Source organism: Coenobita brevimanus, chromosome 42, assembly GCF_032717465.1.
Source record: "Coenobita brevimanus isolate Jiangsu-jjx chromosome 42, ASM3271746v2, whole genome shotgun sequence".
Taxonomy (NCBI): Eukaryota; Metazoa; Arthropoda; class Malacostraca; order Decapoda; family Coenobitidae; genus Coenobita; species Coenobita brevimanus.
Window position 1 is genome coordinate 6,078,025 of NC_136995.1, and position 23,984 is coordinate 6,102,008.

A 23,984-nucleotide genomic window follows, 5' to 3' on the forward strand; every position below is an offset into this window, starting at 1 on the left:
ATTTGGTTCTAGCGATTCTGCTACCAGTGATCTTTACTGCAAATGGCCTCCCCATCATCAAGTTTCCCAGTCCATTCGCCTTCTCAGAAGCTCCTGTGATGCCCAGGGAATCTCAAATGATCAAGAAGGGGAAGCCCAAAGCCTCCTGAAGACAAGAGCCGAGACTGGCACCAAGGAAACGTCTTCAACTTGAGAGCCACCTGAACAAGAACAGCTGCAACACAGAAGATCAGGAAGTATATTCGTATGAAAAGGTAGACGTCAACATACAACCCCCTTCCCACCAAAAGATGGAGCAGAAGACATTAATGAAAATGAAGAAGGAACAGTATAAGATCTAGTACTCAGACAGCTAATGCCTCATCTAAAGATGCTTTTTACCTGTGGGAACATACATTCTGCCTAAATTCATTGAGGAACTCCAATAAAATGTGGCCTCTGACTTGCTTAGGTGGAGACTTACTTTCCAAGCTGTTCCCAAGACTTCATCTCGGAGGGCACTAGCATAACGATTCTCCTGCTGCGTGTGTTCCAAGGGGTTTGTAAGAGATTTCATAGTGAAATATGAAGGAGTGTACATGTGTTGTTGTTGTTTTGTGAATACGTGAGTTTGGCTGAGTTGAGAAGTTAGGAAAAACAGTATGATAATTAATGTTTGAAGTGACACATTGCAAATTGGGAGAATGAAGCTGGAGTGGTGAGCGTTAAGGCAGTGTATGTCGGGGAAGTGGAAGCAGAAGTGTTAGACAATGTAGAAAACTTAGAAACTAGGGTAGTTAAGATTGAGACCTGGACAGATAAAAGTTATGGGTTCCAGCCAGTCAAGGGAAGATGCAAGGGAAAAGTAAGTAACACTGATATTACCGTATCTCTTAGGAATACATTTCAGGTTCTAAAAGTTGAAGTACAGGATGAGCCTGGCCTCATACTTGTTGGGGATTCTTTGATCGGGCATCAGGAGAAGGAGTTTTGTGCTAACAGTTCTAGGAGGAAGCCATTTTACTTTCATGGGTGTAGGATACAGTATGTGACTGAAAAAAGTTTATGATTTACTCAGCAACACCTTAGAGGACTCAGTCTTTGTTAATGAAGTAGAGACTAACAGTGCTGCATCAGACAGATCAGAAAAGACACTTAGGGAGTATAGGGACATTATTGGGAAGCTCAAAGAAACTCGTAGGAAGTTAATTGTCTGTGGTCTGTTACCAAGCTTTGAGGTTGGTTCTGTAATTCTCAGTACAGAGATCGGAGTCAATAGTAGGCTAGAAGGTCTGTGTAGAAAAGGGGTTGTTATGTTTGTTGATGTTTGGGACAATTTTAGTTATAACAGGTATTTGTACGGTAGAGGCAGCCTTCATCTCGGTTAGGAAGGGTTCTAGATAACAGATTTAGGCATGCTTTAGGTAGTGACAGAGAGGTAATGATTGATTGATTGATTGATTAATAGAACGCATGGCACCGCAACAACATGGTCATATGGTGCCGTATAATCAAAACTATAAGCAGTAGAAATATAAACAACATTAAAAAGAAAAACTCCATATTAAAAACTAGACATCAAAGTAAAAACAGTGGAATCATAAAAGGTGAAGGAGGCCAGCCTCCCTCAGAAATAAAAACAAATCGTCCCCACGGGTACCAGGCTCTCCCCCAAGCATCGAAGAGAGACAGTAAGCACCACCCTCCCCTCGGTGCCTCATTAACAGCCTCCGACGTAAGTCGCCCAAACTGGGACACTCAACCAGCAAATGCCTGACAGTAAGGGGAACCAAACAGTCATCACAGAATGGCTGCATGCCTCCACACATGAGGAACTCATGTGTGAGCTTGGTATGTCCAATGCGAAGGCGAGCCAGAACAGTTTCTAACTTACGAGGCATTGTAAAACAAACACTCTGAGAGACGAACTTGGTGACTTCCTTTAGCTTGCTGACAGGAATACTATCTCACTGTAACTGCCAACAAGCACGAACAGCAGACAACACTGAAGCACGTAAATCAGTAGCAGGTAAAGGCAAGGAGCACGTACATGTTGTAAAGCCGCAGCCTTAGCAAGTGCATCTACCCTTTCATTACCTATGATACCAACATGTGCTGGAACCCAGCAGAAATCCACTCTCTTCCCTCGACAACGAATGAGGAACAGCCACTCCAAAATAGCTAAAACTGTAGGATGGGAAGAGTTGAAAGAGTCCAGGGCCAAAAGTGCCCCTTGAGAGTCGCTAGAAATAGTAAAATGATTGCCATGGTGAACAAACACCAACTTCAGGGCTAAAATGATAGATGATAACCCTCGGGATCTGAACAGGACTGACAGGTACTGTCAACAAATCAACTCCTCCATGATATCCCGAACCCTATAGCCAAACGGACGAGGCATGCGTGGATGTCTACTATAATACAAAAAACAAGACAGACAAGTGAGTCTGGAAGGCGACGAATTCGGAGCCAGCACCGTGCTGCAACAGACTGATGCAGTAGATCTAAGGGAGGCACACCAGCTTCCACCAACAAGCTGGGAATTGGAGATGACCGAAAAGCTCCAGTTGCAAGGCGAAGACCAGCATGATAGACAGCATCTAGGGTTTTTAGTCTGGCCTCTGTGGCAGCGAGTAGATCTCGCAGCCATATGACATCTTTGAGGCTACAAAAACCTGAAACAAATGCAAGAGCGTCCTCCAATCAGCACCCCAAGAGGTATGGGACAGAACCCTCAAAAGACTGAGAGCCTTCATACATGATGCTTTAAGACTTGCCAAGTGTGAGACCCGAGTCAAACGACAGTCAAACGTCAGGCCCAAGAATTTTGTCTCTTCCACACAATGGAGTCTCCTGCCACAAAGCTGGAGATCAGGGTCCGGGTGTACCCCTCTCATCCTACAGAAGTGCACAGCCACAGTCTTAGAAGGGGAAAACCGAAAACCCTTGGAAATGGCCCAGGCAGAAATCTTGTCCAAGACAAGTTGCATACGCTGCTCAATAGCAGACATGCGGGAGCCAGAAAACCATATAGCTAAGTCATCCACATAAAGGGATGAGGATACCCTGGTAGACAGTGTTGAGAATATCATTGATGGCCACCGCAAATAGGGAAACACTTAAGACACTCCCCTGTGGGACACCTTCCTCCTGGCACAGTGGCGCAGAGAGGGTAGAACCCACACGGACCCGAAACACACGATCAGTCAAGAAGTCTCTAAGCAACACAGGCAGATGACCACTTAAACCAAAGACATGAAGTTGTTGGAGGATGCCATGGCGCCAGGCAGTGTCATAAGCCTTCTCAAGGTCAAAGAACACAGCCACAAGATGTTGCTTAGAGGCAAAAGCTTCACAGATTGATGCCTCAAGTCTGATAAGGTTGTTGGTAGTGCACCGTAATTTCCAGAAGCCACTCTGCGAATCAGAGAGAAAACCACCCTTCTCCAGAAACCACATAAGCCTGACATTGACCATCTTTTCAAACAGTTTGCACACGCATGATGTCAAACTAATAGGGCGATAGTTGGAGATATGGGAATGGTCCTTACCAGGCTTTGGAATGGGAAGGACAACAGCCAACTTCCAACTCTTGGGAATAGAGCCCTCAGTCCAAGCCTTGTTAAAAAGGTCCAATAAGAATTGAATTGAATCAGTCGGCAGATGACGTAGCATAGCGTATGCAATGTCGTCAGGTCCAGGAGCAGTGTCACTACACTCCGAGAGGGCAGCACGCAGCTCTCAGAGACTAAAGTCTAAATTACACTGCTCTCCACCACAAGAGCTAAGGTCAAGACCAAGCCTCTCCTGATTCCTACGAAAGCTAGCATATGGCCTAGAAGGATCCTTTTTTGAGACAGCGCAAAACTGATCTGCAAAAGCAGAGGCTACTGCATCAGGTGCAGACACTAGGTTTCCGTGAAGTCGCAACGCTGGTGAAGAGTGGGGCGTGAACCTACCAGAAATCTTGCGCACCTTTTTCCACACACTAGGCATTGGAGTAGTGGATGTAACTGTAGAAACATACAACCTCCACGAGTTTCGGCGAGCATTCTTCATGACCCATCTGTAGTGCGCACGTGCTTTGCAAAACTGGATTTTTAGGAACACAACATCACGATTGGCAAAATATCAACGGGCAGCCACTTTGTAAGCTCCCTTTGCTATAGAGGAGTCGTCATTCCACCATGGCACAGGTCTCCGGGAAAAAACACCAGAAGTCCGTGGGATGGAATGAACCCCTGCCAAGAAAATGGTCTTAGTAAAAGAACGTTCAAGATCGTTGATAGTTGAAAAATCAGTAACCCTGTAGGCAAATACACATAGTTCCTCAAAGAGAGACCAATCAGCCCTATCCAGACACCAGTGCGGCATACAGGCTGCAGGAACAGAGCAAGTAGTCTGGACCAACACGGGATAATGGTCACTACCATGCAGATCATCCAAAACCTCCCAAGAAAAATCAAGGGCACAATCAGAGGAGGAGATGATGAGGTCAATGACAGAGTACGTGCCAGTCTGAACATGGAAATGGGTCGACCTCCCATCGTTGAGGAAAACCAAATCTAAATCCCCAACCAATGAGGCAAGAAGATCACCCCAGGGATTTGAAAGTGAGTCACCCCACAAAGGATGGCGGCCATTAAGGTCACCAAGGAGAAGAAAAGGGGGTGAAAGTTGGCTGATAAGGGTATCCAGATCAGCACGAATAACAGGGATGGAACGTGGAAGGTACAGACAACAGATGGTATAGCACCTCCCATCGTGCATCTGTACTGCTAGAACTTGAAAGGGAGACTGTATCTCAAAGGAAATAAAGGGGTCATCAAAATGGCACAAAATTGCACATCCACCCCTGTGACCGCCGGGAGGAGATGCATGGAAGACCTCATACCCCCTAATAGAAGGGGACTGTCAATCCCCCATCATTGTCTCCTGAAGACAGACACAGAGCGGGCTCAGAGCAGAGAGTAATATCTGCAATTCCTCCCAATTCGCCATGGCACCTCTACAATTCCATTGGAGACAAATTGGTACTGATTGAGCCATAGTGAGTAGTAATAAATAATATGAAATGAGAGATATCAAGGCTATGTAGCAACCTCACTGGGAAGGGTGTGAAAGCCCTTCTTCTTAGATGTGAAGCACTGCCTTACCAAACGAGAAGACAATGAAGATTTAGAGTTTCCATGGATGGAAGGGCCCTTACCCCGAGACCGGTCCCGTCCATCGTCAGAATGAGCCCAAGGCATACAGACTGTCCTGGAAGACCCACTTGTTCCGGCCACACCCCTGCATGGGAGCCCGGCTGGCACCGTGGGGCCAACCAGACCCTCCCCAACCGAATCTACCAAGGCCTGGCTGCCGAGTGACTGATCAGAGGGAGCGGGCGACCGAGCCTTTTGAGTATCCAAAGGCCCAGACTCCGACACACCTGAGCAAGATGCAGGGACTGGGATCTTAGAAAGACCGTCAAGAACACCCACTGACTTAGGCGCCACAACTGCCTGGGTTGCCGAGCGAAGAGCCCCCTCAGAGTCCACATGTGGCACAGAAGTTTGAACCTTAGGTGGAGGGGAATCACCCAAAGACTCCTCACTCCTCACCCGTTTGAGGTTGGCAGATGCAATCTCCATCTCCATGCCAGAACTTGGGGACGTACTAGAAACTGTAGATGCACACTGTGGAGTAGACTGAACATTAGGATCAGAGCAAGCAGATGGTACAGGAGCAGCAGCCGTTACAGGAGGTGCAGCTGATACAAGATTAGTAGTCAGAACAGGAGTATCAGTTGGTAGAGTAGTAGCAGCTGGGACAGGAGTAGCAGCCAGTACAGGAGTAGCAGCCGGTACAGGGGTAGCTGCTGGTACAGTTGTAGCAGCCGGTACAGAAGCAGCCACCAGACGAGATGCAGACTGCAAAGGTACTGGACTTTCTGAGAGACCACAAGGAGGGGTAGTAGGACGTCTGGTATTAGACAAGGGACGAGGAGTAGGGTCAGAATGTGGAGCAGGGGCTCCATGATGGCGCACAACAGGTTTTGACCGAGAAAGAATAGAAGCAAAGGACACACCAGGGCGGACATACATAGACAGGACACGGGTCTTAGCTTCAGTAAAACTCAACCTCTCGGAGGCTCTGAGAGACAAAATTTCGTGTTCTATTTTGCAACGATCACAAGATTTAGAAGAATCAGCATGCTTACCACCACAATTGACACAAGTTACAGGGCCAGGGCATTCCACACCCTCATTAATGTGTAAACTACATAACGCACAGACTGCTGGAAGACCTAGTGCAAGGTGCCTACAAGTCCGGCCAATATGACCGAAACGCTAACAGTATAAACATCTACGAGGCATAGGGACATATGGCCTAACTTTGTACTGGTACCATGCAGTGTTAAGAGCAGCAGGGAGGCTCAAGGAATTAAAGGTCACAATCAAGAATGGAGTTGGCACAAGGTCACCATTTATCTTCTTCTTAATCCTCTCAATCTTTATTACATTCTGGGCAGACAACTTTTCAACAAGGCGTGCCTCATCGTAAGTCAATAGTTCCTTAGCATAGACAACGCCACGAGAATGATTCAATGAAACATGGGGGGAGCATGTAACTGACTGACCAGAAAGTTCTGCTAAAGATAGAATAGTCGCACTCTGAGAAGGGTCAGACACCTCTACCAACAAACTGCCATCAGCCTGTGGAACATCTTTAGGGGTCGCACCACAAGCAGTGACCAGTTCTCGGTGGGTTCGGAAAATGTCACATTTCCGGAGGTCTACCCCAGCAGGACCATGTACGACTAAGAACTTGTTGAAAGGTGCAGGAGGAGGAGCAAGTAAATAATCCATAATACATCACAAAAAACCTTCATTCTCCCCCCCAACCACGGAGCCCAACAGGGGGAGGTCATATGTCAGGGCCAGTACCACTGACGACCGCAGGGGTAGCGGAGGAGTATACGCAGGTAATCACTGAGGGACCTAGGCAAGGGTGACTCCAGGACGATAGGAGCCACCAGGCCCCCCAGTGCCCACTTGACTCTAGTCAATGCATGACCAGCCGATTGACCTAGCTGGGCCCAACCAGTCCGCCCATCTAGCCAGAATAAGAGACCAAAGAGGTGTATTGCTAGCTGCAGGGCACAGTGTGCAGCATCGCTCAACACCCCAGGACTCCCTTCTCCCAGCATTATGGGACGCCACGCACGGCAAACACGTGGGGAGGCAACAGTCCTGCCCTAGATGGTAATGGGCATGGACTAACCACCAGCAGCCCTCCTCCACCAGTGATGTAGGGGGTGCTTGGTCCACGAGGCCGACAAATACCGAACCCAACAAAGGTAGGCATGCCTCCAAAGTAAGTGGCACTGCCAACCACGCTTCAAGCCCCGCCACCACGTCAAAGTGACCCCCTGCAGAGGGGTGACAGAGAGGTAGAAAGAGGGACAGTTAATGGTGTAGCTGTTAATAATCCAATCTCTCAGGACAATGGTGTTGAGGCCAGATCACCAGGTAAGTCAGGTAGATATGATCTCACCTCAGATACAGGTAGACAATCAGGATTTGTGGGAAGCATGAGAGAGTAACATCAGTGACTCGTAGGAGTGTTGTCATATCGCATGAAGGTTTAAACAATTAAACTGCACCAATTTTAGTGTGTCTCACAGCCCTAGTAGATCTGCCGTACTGTGAACATTAAGTATATGAATGCAATAAGTATTATTTCAAAGCAAGACCAATTAATTACATATGCTAGTACCAAAAATTCCGACATAAATATGAATACAGAACCTTGGTTAAACCCTCGTGACAAGAACATTTAGAGTGGGAGCCCAGGGGGTCAGGGTAGCTGGAAAGCTAACCAATTTTCCTGTGTATAGCAATGTTCTACATACTTCCGTATACAGAGAAATGTATTTCTACTGGTCACACACTGGTGGGCGTGGTCTGCAGGGTCAAAAACAAGGTACTAAAATATTAAGCTATATCAGCTCATGAGCTAACCAGTTGAAACCACTCTCATATTGTTCAGCATTGTCCACTGTATAAGAAATCACCACTGCCAGAAATTTTCATTGGCGGGGGACCTGTGCCAGAAACTTCAAAATGGCCACGTCCCTTAGCTGACCTAGATCAGCTAATGAGCTAACCAAGTGAAACCACCTACAAGATGTTCAGCATAATATTGTGTATCTAAAATGACTACTGCTAGACATTTTCAGTGGTGGGATATCCCTGCCAGATGCCTCAAAAAAACCCGCCCCCTAAACATACCCAAACCAACTCATAACCTAGCCCTCCCGGGGGGGGAGGGGAATGCTGGGTTTTCACTGGCTGCTGCATAAGAGCGTTTTGCAACCTCATGGCATTCGACAAAGTCAAAAGTACTGCACTTATACTTGTGTGAGAGAAATGAAACAATATATGAGAAACTATAAGAAAAGATAACTTTCCTCCCTGTCATATCAGTTATTAATTGTCAATTTTGTTACAGCATACATGTTAATGATTAATCAGTCTCATCCTCCTCTTGATCTGAATCAGAGTCCTCACTCCACGGATCATCTGATTCGCTCAGTTTGTCAATATTTTCTTGCTCATGGCCAGTCTTGCCATCACTCTCAGTAACAATCAGCTCATCATTGTCACAGTCGACCTTTATTTCTGCCTCTATGTTGTCAGTAGTTCTAAACAGACTATCCGGAGTTGCAGAGCCCGCAAACCAGATAGTTTGCAGTCTGTTGTTCTCATCTGCTGACCATCCATAATCAAGTGGCGACAAACCATCACCAGGAGATGCTGCTGTGGCTCGGGTCCATATCACCGCAACATACTGAGTTTGGCGAATCTTCATTTCGAGGGTTTGGCAAGTAAGCAGCAACATTGCACAATTAACCCGTTTGATATTTGCGAGGGGATTCTCCTGAAATGCAATTAAGGGCTCATGCCTTGCCACTTGTGCACTGTGATAGATCACATGTAAAAACAGACAAATCAGTCTTGTTGACAAAGCTTGAGTCAATGCACACAGAACTCGTAATGGAGTCAGAATTACCACAGAAACATATTCAGGTTTATGATGGCAGATTGCTTCTTCACTCATTTGTCTCCCAAACAAACATAGGAACATCATATGCATCAATTGCTCGATCAATCCTATCTGTTGTATACAAAGGAAGGGCTAATGAAGTTCTTGTCTGCCTTGACAAGTACATTGAAATTACGTAGAGTAAGTGATTTACTGTACGTCATCACGAGACCTGATAAGACAATTCGACAGTGAAACATCAGCCCTGGCAGCCGGGGGCATCACAACACCCCCAGGAGGTGACAACAGAGGGGTATATAGGGCACACGTGGCATCTGTGTCATATGGGAATATATCCCATATGGCTGCACGCCCCTATTTCATGGAGTGCACCCGGCGTGAACATGTCAGTCCGGGTGCATTACCCTCCGGCCGAGCCAGCCCTCGCCAGGATCAGGGTGGAGCTACAAACCCATCTCCAGGCAGCACCCCAGTGACGGCCAGTAGCCGCACATTACAGTGATGGCCTGTAGCCGCGTACATAAAGAGATGGCCTGTAGCCACTCCAAGTGCTGCCCAACCCCCCCGCAGAACCCGTGACGGCTGGCAGCCACACTGGGGGAGAGAGTGGTATGCCCCCTCTCCTTCTACAGTTGCCTCGAGGGGCACGACACCAGTGACTTTTAGCAGCTGCACCAGTAGCCAGGAGACAGCCTGCCGCTCCTCGTCTACAGGTCGCCCTTCATATGGAACTTCGGCGATGGCCTGTAGCCGCGCCCATAGGCAAGTGATGGCTGGTAGCCACACTTCGTCTGTAGTCCCATCAGGAATTCGGGCCCTGGTGACAGCCGGTTGCCACACGGACGGGAAAGGGACGGTCTGTAGCCACTCTCCTTCTGTTGCCCAAGGAACCTTGGCGACGGCCAGTAGCAGCGCCAGAGAGGGACGCCACAACAGTCCCTCACCCCCTGTGACTTCACAATCTGAGGACGACCTAAACTCAGTCCGCTCCTCCGGTGGCAGAGTGAGTTGCGCCTCCATCCCTCAAGACTGAGGCAACCCCCAGAAGGAGAACCTCCCACTAGAGGACTGGTAGAGAGGTCCTGTACTGTCCCTGGGGTTATACTCCATCCAACTGGCACCAGAGGGAGACCAACGCCTAAAGGACTCCTGCTGAAGGCAACGTCACAGTCCTCCCCTGACGACAGAGCAGCAGGAGAGAGACTGCAGCCGACGGGCTCTCAACAACGCCCCCAGTACCTTGGGACACGACCTCTCCAGTCCCGAGAAGAGGTGACGCCCTTCCCCCACTGGGTACCTACAGGAGTGCCTACAAAGATTGTTTGGCCCTAGCCCAGAGGGCCAGACCCCTGTGCCCAGCCCCGCCAGTGAGGGGCCCTTCACGACGCCCGACCTCAGTCCACGACAAAAGACGACGCCCCTGAGAGTAGTCCCGTGGCCTCTGGACGAGAGGACCCCTGAAGGGACTCTACCGACACCTGGCCAACCCCTGTGAATCCTCAGGCCCCTACCCGGCTCGTTCCCTCCCCCTCGCCCACCTAATAGTGACTGTGATACAAAGTGCCCGTATAGTGAAAATTGAGAGTTAACAGTCAGTGTCCAGGTCAGAACTCTAGTGACAGTGTCTACCCATCCCTCTCTGTAAACTGGAAATCATATTCTAACTCCACTCAAGTGAAACGGGACACGAACATAAAGACTGTGAAATATATGCAGCCCTAGATTGAAGTGTGCACCATCTTTACTTAAATTAAGCAGTGTCTATCTTATACCCTCAAGGCTGCAAGTATCCTGCGTGATACATGTAACCTATCTGTCAGTCCGAGTCTTGACTTTGTCTAGTGTCCTGTGTAATTGTCTGCCTGTCTTGGCCTAAAGAATTTAGTTATATATGTGTATGTAGTTGTCCAGAGTTTTTATCCCCTGTTCCTCTCATACTGTATTGTAGCTTCGGTCTAGAAAAAGAACCCAGCTATATCTTAGGTGTTGATAGGACGGGAAGCCAACCTAAAAACACCTAGCATAACAGACAGAGTGGGAAAAACTCCTTGACAATGGAGTATTCAAGAATAAACTGGGGAAATTTCTCCTGCATGAATGGAGTAATGATCACTACAGGAACATCTTTGGGGGAAAAACAGTAATTGTTTCTCATGGTGGTGAGTGTTTCCAGTATGTCCCTGACGAGCTGCGGAATGTAATATCTGTTACCAAGCTACCACACCTCCAGGGCCACCATGAAGAATCAGACACACTCATAGCCTTTCATGCTGCAAATATCACAGCCAGCCATATAATCGTGAGGGCATCAGACAGATGTGTTGTTCATCCTTATTGGTGCACTTGGACAGCAATGCCCTGAGGTATGGTCCATGAAAAACATCATAATGGACCGTGGTCTGGGAAACACGCAGAGATACATTAACGTATTCAACATTGTAGACATCCTTGAAGAACCCAAACCAGGACTACCGAGAGTACTCATTGGATTCCTGAGTATGTTTCTGTGGTAAGTCTGATTCCATTACGAGTTCTGTGTGCACTGACTCAAGCTTTGTCAACAAGACTGATTTGTCTGTTTTTGCATGTGATCCATCACAGTGCACAAGTGGCAAGCGATGTGCCATTAATTGCATTTCAGGAGAACCCCTTCGCAAATATCAAATGGGTTAATTGTGCAATGTTGCTGCCTACTCGCCAAACTCTCGAAATGAAGATTCGCCGAACTCAGTATGTTGCGGTGATATGGACCCGAGCCACAGCAGCTTCTCCTAGTGATGGTTTGTCGCCACTTGATTATGGATGGTTCACAGATGAGAACAACAGACTGCAAACTATCTGGTTTGCGGGCTCTGCAACTCCGGATAGTCTGTTTAGAACTACTGACAACATAGAGGCAGAAATAAAGGTCGACTGTGACAATGATGAGCTGATTGTTACTGAGAGTGATGGCAAGACTGGCCATGAGCAAGAAAATATTAACGAACTGAGCGAATCATATGATCCGTGGAGTGAGGACTCTGATTCAGATCAAGAGGAGGATGAGACTGATTAATCATTAACATTTATGCTGTAACAAAATTAACAATTAATAACTGATATGACAGGGAGGAAAGTTATCTTTTCTTATATTTTCTCATATATTGTTTCATTTCTCTCATATAAGTATAAGTGCAGTACTTTTGACTTTGTCGAATGCCATGAGGTTGCAAAACGCTCTTATGCAGCAGCCAGTGAAAACCCAGCATTCCCCCCCCCCCCCCGGGAGGGCTAGGTTATGAGTTGGTTTGGGTATGTTTAGGGGGCGGGTTTTTTTGTGGCATCTGGCAGGGATATCCCACCACAGAAAATGTCTAGCAGTAGTCATTTTAGATACACAATATTATGCTGAACATCTTGTAGGTGGTTTCACTTGGTTAGCTCATTAGCTAATCTAGATCAGCTAAGGGACGTGGCCATTTTGAGGTTTCTGGCACAGGTCCCCCGCCAATGAAAATTTCTGGCAGTGGTGATTTCTTATACAGTGGACAATGCTGAACAATATGAGAGTGGTTTCAACTGGTTAGCTCATGAGCTGATCTAGCTTAATATTTTAGTACCTTGTTTTTGACCCTGCAGACCAAGCCCACCAGTGTGTGACCGGCAGAAATCCATTTCTCTGTATACGGAAGTATGTAGAACATTGCTATACACAGGAAAATTGGTTAGCTTTCCAGCTACTCTGACCCCCCTGTGCTCCCGGTCTAATTATTGTAGAAGTATCGCTAAAAAAAAGAAATATACAATGTAAAATACTGAAAAATCACGACTGCACAAAACCGGAGGGGTAATCTAATATATATTAAAATCCACATAAAGGCGATACAGATTAGTAAATCTGGACGTTAAAACATACGATTCTTTGTACGTCGAAAGTTTCAGACTCATTCTTATCAGAGTAATATATTGACAGCCTAAGTTGGATGAGGAAAACGATTAAATACTGTATGATGAAATAAATTTATCCATAGAAAGCAAAGATGGCTTTTTTGGGGGGAACTTTAATAACCGAATATTGATTTAAAAAAACAAAAAAAAAACACGTGCAGCAAAAGAAAGCAAAAGATTTTCTGAAGTGACAGACTATGCATTTTTAAGTCTGACAGTGAAAACACCAACGCGTGGTACTGTCATAACTTACCTCTCCTTAGCACCAAACAAAGGCCATGTAAATTTATGTAATGTCTGTGAAAATTTTGGGAACTGCAATCATATAATTAGAAATGAAATTAACCTAAAATATGACCATCACGAATAGCTCCTAAGTTCCGAAACTTTAAAAGAGATAATTTCGATCGAAGGAAAAACGAAATTGCCAACACAACTGGATTATGTTACTACATGTGGATGACATCGAAAAAATGAAGGAAATATTCATTAATTGATTGATGTCTATTGATCGAAAAAATAAAACGAGAATTACCCGAAGAAATAATAAGCCTAATATACCAGCCCGGATGTCGAAGAATATTAAAGAAGTCACTGGTTGAAAGAGAGGAGTATATAAAAATATAGACGTACTAGAAATCACGATGGCGGTACCGAATATTATAAGTCACAGTGGCAATGTATTCGGAAAACAAAACGAGACTACGATGCCAAAATTTCCCGTGAAGCAAACACTAAAGTATATGTATATATATATATATATATATATATATATATATATATATATATATATATATATATATATATTGTTACATAGCCTATTATTTCATCATCCCTTGTATAATTCTAACTTATGATACAGTTTTGTTCATGATTGCATCATCCTTTGTATGATCCTAATGTACAGTATGCTGCATGTTTGTTCACGATTCGCCACATGGCTTCCATAATGATCAGGCCTGCGTGTTCTACCTCACTCCCCCCTTCTCCCCCTTATAGTAGAGTAAGTCGTTCTTTCTGTTGTTCAGAGCAGGATTGTCAACTCTTCGTCCCCTATGCCTTCATTTGCGCATCCTTCTTACAAGTTGAATCAAGCTCAGCCGGCCCCTATATAATGAGCTCAGTCTCTGCATTAGTTGCCACTTAGATCTACTTCTCATTCTGTTCACATCTCTGTCCTCCCCTGTACAGTATATTATTATTTTTGTGAGTGCTCAGGAAGTCTCCAGCCATCTAGCTGCTGTATAATTTGAGTATAAGTGTTATTACCATTTTTCTTGTACTGTATAGCCTAAGGCGTAAAGTTTTTATGATTCATATTGGTTCCATACTGTCAGCCAGTATTAGTAATATTTTGTATCTGTAATAATATTATATCTTGCTTTAACTCAGCATTATCCGGTTTTCTCATTTTATCAGGGCTGAATTAGATAAATTTGCTCTTGCTAAATTCATGTTAATAGAGGCTATTGCAGTTAACCATATATGTAACCTGTTTTGCCATTATATTATCCTTATGAGTCCTGAATGTTTAGTCGTTAGTTTGAGCATTAAACTTTAACTTGTAATTTTACCTAACTCTTTTGTTTTGAACCTGGAACTTTGCGGGACAGTAGTGATTTTAGTATTCTCACTTGAAGTGTTCGTTATCTCTCTCTGTTCCGTAACATTAATTTGGCTACCTCTTATCAGAATATTCAGGATATTATCATAAGGATATTGCATGATATTTTGTGACTGTGATTTATTCATGATGTCTACTATTACTACTCTTGATGAAGCCAAAGATTTTTTGTCAAATGTGCAAACAGTGTGTGATGTAGAAAACAGAACAAAGAATGAACTTAAGCTTGTTGCTCAACAATTGGGAATTGCTGTTCGCTCTCATCAGTCTAAAGATCAAATTGTTGGCATGATTAATAAAAGTTTGTTTAATGTAACTCCTCCAGATGAGCAAACGCAGATTGAAATAGCTAAGTTTCAGCTAGCCCTGCGGGAGGCTCGTGCTAAGGAGGCTGAGTTTCAGGCACGTGCTAAGGAGGCTGAGTCTCAGGCTCGTATTCAGGAGGCACAGGCACAGGCTCAGGCACAAATTGAACTTGCTAGGATTCAGGCAGACCATGAGTATCGCATGAAACAAGGTGGAACTGGATCATCTAGCTCTGATGATTTTGATGTGCCTAAAAATGTTAAATTTGCCCCTCCTTTTAATGTAAATCTGATTTAACAAAGTATTTTCAGTTGTTTGAGAGGGTAGCTACACGTTTTAATTGGCCCAAAAAGTATTGGCCAGTACTCCTTCAGAGTGTTCTCACCGGTAAAGCTCAAGTAACTTATGCATCTTTGCCTCAGGATCAATCTGATAATTATGATGTAGTTAAGAGCTTGATTCTTAAGGCCTATGAGCTTGTTCCTGAAGCCTATAGAGTAAAATTTAGGACAACTTATAAGCAAGATAAGCAATCCCATGTTGAGTATGCAAAAATCAAAGAAGATCTGTTAGAGCAGTGGTTAAATTCTAAGAATGTAAATTCTGATTTTGATAAATTTAAGCAGATGATTTTGTTGGAGGACTTCAAAAGGTGTATTAATAAAGATGTAAGCCTATATCTTGATGAGAAAAGAATAGATAATTTGTCTGATGCTGCAGTTTTAGCTGATGAATATGTTCTCACTCACAAGAGATATTCTAAAGAAAAAACGAAAGCTGAGAGTAAGTACGTTGCCTCTACTCAGAGTACAGGTAACAGGAAAGAGAATAAAGATGATGTTTCTCAGGAAGTAAATACCTGCTCCACCTCTAGATTTCAGAAAAGTAAATGTACTTATTGTAGTAAGCTTGGTCATACTATGGAGAAATGTTTCAGGAGACAGCGTGATGTGACCAAAAAGGAGTCTTTAAATATTCAGTCAATTGGTCTAGTGTCCACCCTTGAGAGTTCCCAGAATTCTTTAACCGAGTTAACTGAACCTGCTTTGAGGGGTAAATTAAATTCTCATAATGGAGCTCCTCTGTTGAGCAGTAACGTGGGTGACACTCTCAAAAGTTCATGTGCTAATTTCCTGTCTGATGGTTTTGTCAGTCCTCTGGACAGTAATGACAGGAAATCAGTTCAAATATATCGTGATACAGGTGCTTGCCAATCCCTTATGCTGACCAGTGTTCTAGGCTCTAATGTTAATTCCTCTGATGAAACTGTAATCTTACAAGGTGTAGGGAATAATTACTTCTCTGTCCCTCTGTGCAGAGTGAATTTAGAGTCTGGTTTTGTTAATGGTTCCGTTATGGTTGGTTTGGTTGAGACACTCCCAATGTCAGGTGTAACTTTCTTACTTGGAAATGATATTGGTGGAAGTCAAGTGTGTCCAGCTCCTCAGTTGTCTAGTGAACCAGTGACTGCGACCCAGGATTGTGATGTCCCTGATGTGTTCTCTGCATGTGCGGTCACTAGGGCTAAGTCTAAAGTTACTGGTGACTTAGAGGATAAAGATGATGATGATGTTATCCTAGCTGACACATTTCTCGCTAATTTGGACCACTCACCAGATGAGGCAGTACCCCATAGTGTTGATAATTTGTCTCGTCAAGAGTTGGTTGAGTTGCAGGTTGCTGACCCTGAGTTGAAAGGTCTAGCTAACTCTGCTTGCAGTGAGGAAGAGTCAGCTGGTGCTTCTACTTGTTATTATATAAAGTCAGGAGTGCTTATGAGGAAGTGGAGACCCCCAACAGCATCAGCTGACTGTGAATGGGAGGTTGTACATAAAGTTGTCATCCCTCGTGTTTGTAGGCAGGATATCATTAGAGTGGCTCATGATTCCAGTTTGGCAGGACACCTTGGAGTGAGGAAGAATGTGGCATGCATTTTGAAACACTTCTACTGGCCAGGTATCTTCAGAGATGTTTCCTGGTATTGTAAGTCTTGTCACACCTGTCAAGTTGTGGGGAAGTGTAATCAGACCGAAAAGATTACACCTCTAGTTCCCATTCCTCTTTTTGGTGCACCATTCACTCTTGTGTTGGTGGATATTGTGGGCCCTCTTCCTAAGACTTCTTGAGGATTTTCTTATGTGTTGACCCTGATTGATATGGCTACTCGTTTTCCTGAAGCCATTCCACTTAGAAATATCTCAGCAAAGAACGTGGTTAAGGAAATGCTAGGGTTCTTCACCAAATTTGGTCTGCCCAAGGAGGTACAGTCAGACCGGTGAAGTAATTTCATGTCAAATGTTTTCAAGCAGTCTCTGAAAGAGTTGGGCATCACCCAGATCATGTCTTCAGCTTACCATCCCCAGACCCAAGGAGCGTTGAGAGATATCATCAAACACTCAAATCGATGCTCAGGAAATACTGTTTGGAACACCAGAAAGATTGGGATAAAGGTCTTGCATTCGTTCTATTTGCCTCAAAAGAATCTCCAAATGAATCGCTGGGCTTCTCACCCTTTGAACTACTGTTTGGCCATGAAGTAAGAGGATCCCTTAAACTACTCAAGGAATGCTGGCTGTCGGAGGAAGATGACGTCAACCCGATGGAGTATGTGATGAAGTTCAAAGAACGGCCGTCCACTGCTTTACAGCTGGCGAGAGAGAATTTAGGAGCTGCTCAGAAGATGAAGACTTGGTATGATAAGAAGTCCAGGTTACACCACTTTCATCCAGGAGATCAGGTTTTAATTCTGCCACCAGTGCATGGACAACCTCTTCAAGCCAAGTTTAGTGGTCCTTATTTCATGGAGAAGAAATTCAGTGATGTCAGCTATGTCATCGCCACACCAGATCGTAGAAAGAACAAGCAACTTTGTCACATAAACATGCTAAAGTTATATCACGGTCGGGACGAAAATAACCCAGTCTGCACTGTAGCTGTTCCACCCGAGCCTGCAAGTGAAGCTCTCTCATGCAGTATGAGCCTGAGTGATAGTTTGGGGAAGAATCCTGATATCATGAATGATCTCCAGACTAAGCTTTCTCATCTAGCTCCCGAGGAAAGGCAGGAGTTTTCGGCATTACTGTAGGAGTACCCACAAGTGTTCCGTGAGACTCCAGGAAGAACCACTGTGTTGATGCATGATGTCGATGTTGGAGATGCAAAGATAATTAAACTGCCTCCTTACCGTGTGAACCCAGTGAAAGTTGCTCTCATCCAGAAGGAGCTTGGCTACCTGTTGGACCACAAGATGATTGAGCCCTGTCAGAGCGAGTGGAGTTCTCCTGTCACTCTAGTCCCTAAGCCAGGTGGGTCACTGTGGCAATGCATCGACTACAGACGTGTTAATCAGATAACCAAAATAGACACCTACCCTCTCCCTCGTGTGGAAGATTGCATAGACAAGATCGGAAAGGCTAGGTACATAAGTAAGTTTGATTTGTTAAAGGGATACTGGCAAGTACCTATGACTGAATGTGCTAGGGAGATCTCATGTTTTGTAACACTAGGAAAGACTTTTGCATGTTCTGTAATGCCATATGGTATGAAGAATGCACCAGCCACTTTTCAAAAGCTCATGAATGTTGTAACAGAGGGTTTGGCAGGGTGTGTTGTTTATATTGATAATGTATTAATCTTCAGTGACAACTGGAAAGATCACCTATGCCATGTCAGTAAATTTCTTGAGCGTTTGGTTCAGGCTAATCTTGTAGCTAATTTATCAAAGTGTGAGTTTGGTCAAGCTAAAGTTCAGTACCTTGGGTACGTAATTGGTGATGGACACGTTGCACTACCAGCAGCTAAGGTTCAGGTTATAAGTGATCTTCCCAGACCTAAAAGTAGGAAAGAGCTACAAAGATTTTTGGGAATTGTAGGTTATTACAAGAGATTTGTTCTTAACTTTTCAATTCTTGTATCACCACTTACAGACCTACTGAAAAAGGGAGTAAAATTTGTCTGGACCGATAACTGTGAATCCTCTTTCAGCAAACTTAAAGCTATCCTATTAAGTCAGCCAGTGCTCGCTACTCCAAATTTTGCTAAGCCTTTTAAGATGGCTGTTGACACAAGTGATACAGGGACTGGGGTTGTTTTGCTGCAAGAGGATGATCAGGGTATTGAACACCCTGTATCTTATTACAGTAAGAAGTTCACTCCACCTCAAAAGAACTACTCAACCATTAAGAAAGAGCTTTTGGCCTTGATTTTGTTTTTACAGCATTTTTCATTTTATTTGTGTTCTGGTTTTGACCCCATAGTCATTGATACCGATCATAACCCACTGAAATTCCGTCGTAAGTTTAAAGATAAAAATCAGAGATTGACAAGATGGAATCAACTTCTTCAGGAGTATTCATTAGACATACGTCGTGTCAAGGGGAAAGAAAATGTTATTGCAGATTGCTTATCTAGACTTTAGACAGATTGTTTTAGAGTAATAAGAAATTTCCTTTGTAAATTTCTTTTTCTTTGTGGGGAGGTGTTATATAGCCTATGATTTCATCATCCCTTGTATAATTCTAACTTATGATACAGTTTTGTTCATGACTGCATCATCCTTTGTATGATCCTAATGTACAGTATGCTGCATGTTTGTTCACGATTCGCCACGTGGCTTCCATAGTGATCAGGCTTGCGTGTTCTACCTCACTCCCCCTTTCTCCCCCTTATAGTAGAGTAAGTCGTTCTTTCTGTTGTTCAGAGGAGGATTGTCAACTCTTCGTCCCCTATGCCTTCATTTGCGCGTCCTTCTTACAAGTTGAATCAAGCTCTGCCGGCCCCTATATAATGAGCTCAGTCTCTGCATTAGTTGCCGCTTAGATCTACTCCTCATTTTGTTCACATCTCTGTCCTCCCCTGTACAGTATATTATTATTTTTGTGAGTGCTCAGGAAGTCTCCAGCCATCTAGCTGCTGTATAATTTGAGTATAAGTGTTATTACCATTTTTCTTGTACTGTATAGCCTAAGGCGTAAAGTTTTTATGATTCATATTGGTTCCATACTGTCAGCTAGTATTAGTAATATTTTGTATCTGTAATAATATTATATCTTGCTTTAACTCAGCATTATCCGGTTTTCTCATTTTATCAGGGCTGACTTAGATAAATTTGCTCTTGCTAAATTCGTGTTAATAGAGGCTATTGCAGTTAACCATATATGTAACCTGTTTTGCCATTATATTATCCTTATGAGTCCTGAATGTTTAGTCGTTAGTTTGAGCATTAAACTTTAACTTGTAATTTTACCTAACTCTTTTGTTTTGAACCTGGAACTTTGCGGGACAGTAGTGATTTTAGTATTCTCACTTAAAGTGTTCATTATCTCTCTCTGTTCCGTAACAATATATAAATATACTGTATATATATATATATATATATATATATATATATATATATATATATATATATATATATACAGTATATTTCATTATGGTACAAGTAAAGGTAATGTAAACGATAGTATAGGCCCTCTACTGAGCTAGGAGTGTAATCTTGTATACGATAACGAAACAACAGCAACAATACTGAGCCACTGCTTTCACATTCCCATACCACAGTCGGTTTTCTTTGTACCATACGATAAGTTATCAAACAACGAAGTAACAGAACTCGTCGTATTATATCATCTTCAGAAAATCGATCTAATTAAATCAGCTGGCTGAGACAAGATACCTCCTCATATACTGCATGAATGTCACAGACAGCTAGCCTTTCTTGTAACTAAGATATTCAGTAAATCATCAACTGAATGTAGAGCACCTAGTCAAAGTTCGCTAATACATCATCATCTATCTTTTTAAAAAAGGCGGTAAAAAACGCACAATCAAGTTCCAGCCAATAAGTCTAATGTCAATACTGTGCTAAATTTTGGAAAAATCTGTAACAGATAAAATTAACGTCTTTCTTAATAAACACAGACTTATAAAAACTGATCAGCACGGGCTTCGCAATAACAGATCATGCCTTACAAATCTGTTCGAAATTCTAACAAGCATAAACGATAACCGGGACGTAAAAATACCAGCAGATGTGATCCACCTAGATTATGAAAAAGCGTTTGATAAGGTTCCTCACGACTATTAAAAAAAAAAAAAAAAACTAAAAGCCCACGGCCTCTCTAGAAAACTATTTTCACGGATTGGTGATTGACGAATCTCTAACGTTATCTAGTAATAAATGGTTAATCATCAGAGTGGCTAGAAGTAACATGCAGAGTTTTTCAGGGGTCATTTCTAGGAACTTTTGTTTATTATTTTTATATTAATGATCTAATACATGGATCCGCTTCAAAACCAGCGAAATTTGCATATGACACGAAGACTGAAGGGAGAGTAATTACGAAAGCAGATTGTGAACCAATACAAAATATAATGGATACGTTCATGTGGCAGATTATTATTTTTTTTAAATAGATATATTGGTGACAAAAACATTGAATATGAATACCGAACGTTAGATACCCTACTGGAGGAAGTAAAGGTTGAGAAGGAGTTAGGATTTTTTTCAGTATCGACCTCAGAAACTCCAAATTGTTTGTAACATCCTGTAACAAAGTGGAATGAAAGTGTAGCCGCCTGCACTCTTGGAGGGGGAAACGGGGTAATGAAACCCACCCAGCTGGACTCTACTGTTTATTAGGTCATACCTGGAATTGCAATTTTACTCTCTCAATATGCAATAATGGCGTCACTCATCATTGTTATAAACACTTGGTTATACATAGAATTACAGTTCATCCTCAATATGCTATGTTATACTACAGTTTACTTCGTATACATGTATCACTTTAAATTCTCATCCTCATTTTCCTACGTTTACAATCGGGTTATGTCGTGACATCAACCACGTGCAGATTAATAAATATTCTAAAGGTAATCAAGGGCAACTCACTTGTGGCGGGTCCATTTTCTGTCGTACACTATTAGGGTGTGGGTAGGGGGTGTGAGGTAGCAACACTAGTCCCTCACAAACGTTATATCCTCACTCGAATAGCACCATCACAGGATGGTCGTGGAGTCACACATCGCCCCCGAACTCCACCCTTCGGAGTATCTGTCTAAATAATCCACAGGATCACTGCTGCCTTTCCTGCACTCATTCCGGCTACCCACACACTGACCCACACTCGCCCATTGCGTCTATTTCAGGGCGTGGTGTTTGCTCTTATCTTCAAGCCAATGGATGTTATGCTTAAGCGGCCATACCGTACACATAAACATGCGTCAGCATCCTTGCCCCCTTCTATCTCCTACACTCTCCCTCTCTCTCTCTCCCTCTCTCTCTCTCTCTCTCTCTCTCTCTCTCTACCTCGTCAGATCCGGTAAGACTTCCCCTATTGGTCAGTCACGACCAATACCATACCCTTTCACCAGCCGCTCCCTTCCAGCAGATAACTTGTGTCTAGTTCCCAAAACCGTCACACTTGTTCCTTCAATCGTGTTTCCTGGGAGTTGCACATGACTACGGCCACACATCCTACCTCATCTGGTGTGTCTTCCACCTCAGCACGAGGTCGTACAGGTCCACTGACGGTCCATCCCAGCGGTGTCCTTATTGCAAAAGGTTCGTCACCACTCCTGGCCCTGACCTCCAAAGGGATCATTGCTTGTGGTACATCAAGACCAATCAGTAGTTGCACCTCACCTTTGTACGTGTTCAGTGGCACTATTCCCACCAAATGACCCCATCGTGCCATGTCCTGTACAGAGGCTACTGGGTCCATCAGTGTTGCAGGAAGTTGCTGAGTGACAGTCACCCCACGTAGCAATATCCTCCTGTTCAGTTTACAGGAATGCCTGCTGCTAACTACTAAGTCTATTTCCTCAGTTCGCTGCACTGTCACCAGGTTATAGTGTCTAGTGTTACCCATACAGTTCTCCGTGGTGCCCTTAGACTGCTTGCCAACTGTGTCGTACTGAAGGTTCGGTTGCTGCTAGAATCCAAAAGTGCCCTTGTCTGGATCATGGCATCCGATCCTTCACTAGCCACCTTTACCTAAAAAATGGGCAACGCCACCTTGCGAAGCCGCCCATGCATCCACGTTGTCCCTGTCGTGGCAGTGAGTCATTTGTTCTCGCCCTTGCCCCTTTTGAACCTGGGCCTCTTAAGTGCCTCGTCCATGCCTGCCTCATCCTGTTTGTCGGCCTGTCCACAGGAAGCACTTCTCCTCTCCAGCTCTGCTCGGTGTACCCCCTGCTTGCTTCCTTGTGCCTGTTCCTACTGAGTGTATTGATGACGATCATCTCTCGGCTTCATCTCATCCTCCATCTGCAATTTTGCTCTGTCTCCCTTCCTGGGTTCCCCATGGTACCAGGGCCCCTGCCTTTGCCTTACTGGGCCAGTCAGGCGTATCCATCGCGAATGCTTCACCGTACAATCCCCCATGTCACACCATACTAAGGCCCGGCACTCAGCTGCTGAGTGGGTATCATTCAAGCAAACATAACAATATTTGAGCCGTCTGGCCGTGGCCCTCCTTTCTTCCACTCTCGTGGCACGGAATATCTTGCATCCCACCAGCGCGTGCAGCCCCCCGCACAGCCGACACATGTCTCTTTCACTTGCAGGTTCGTCATCACCAATGGTGGCCAAGCCAGTCACATGCCTGTCTGGATTCCTTCTAGCACTAACCTCAATGGTTCGCTTAGTGGATGCTTTCCTTTCCTCGGTTCTCCTCACACTCACTTTGTCCGCCTCCTCCAGAATAAAGGTTTTCAACCATTTAACGTTAGAATAATACCTGTATCGTTTGTTGTGGGCAAAGATTTCGTCCTCATACCACATAAGTGCCTTCTCAGGTAACTGATGCGACAGTGTGTCCATTATATGCGAACAGTGTCCAACTCCCGTAATCTCCCTACAGTCTCCAGACTCAACATACATGACCCCAGCTCATTGGTGAATTTTCTAAGGCCAACTTCATCCTCATCTTTGATCATGGGCCCTTCAAGTATTCCTTCCACAATCTCTCGGACGTATTGACATCTGTCTTTGTATCTGTCCTCCAATATGGCCATCGCTTTCTTATAACCCTCTCGTGGGTCCAAGTAGTTGCACATTTATCGTGTGTTCTTCACAGGCCCTGCACATGCTTGC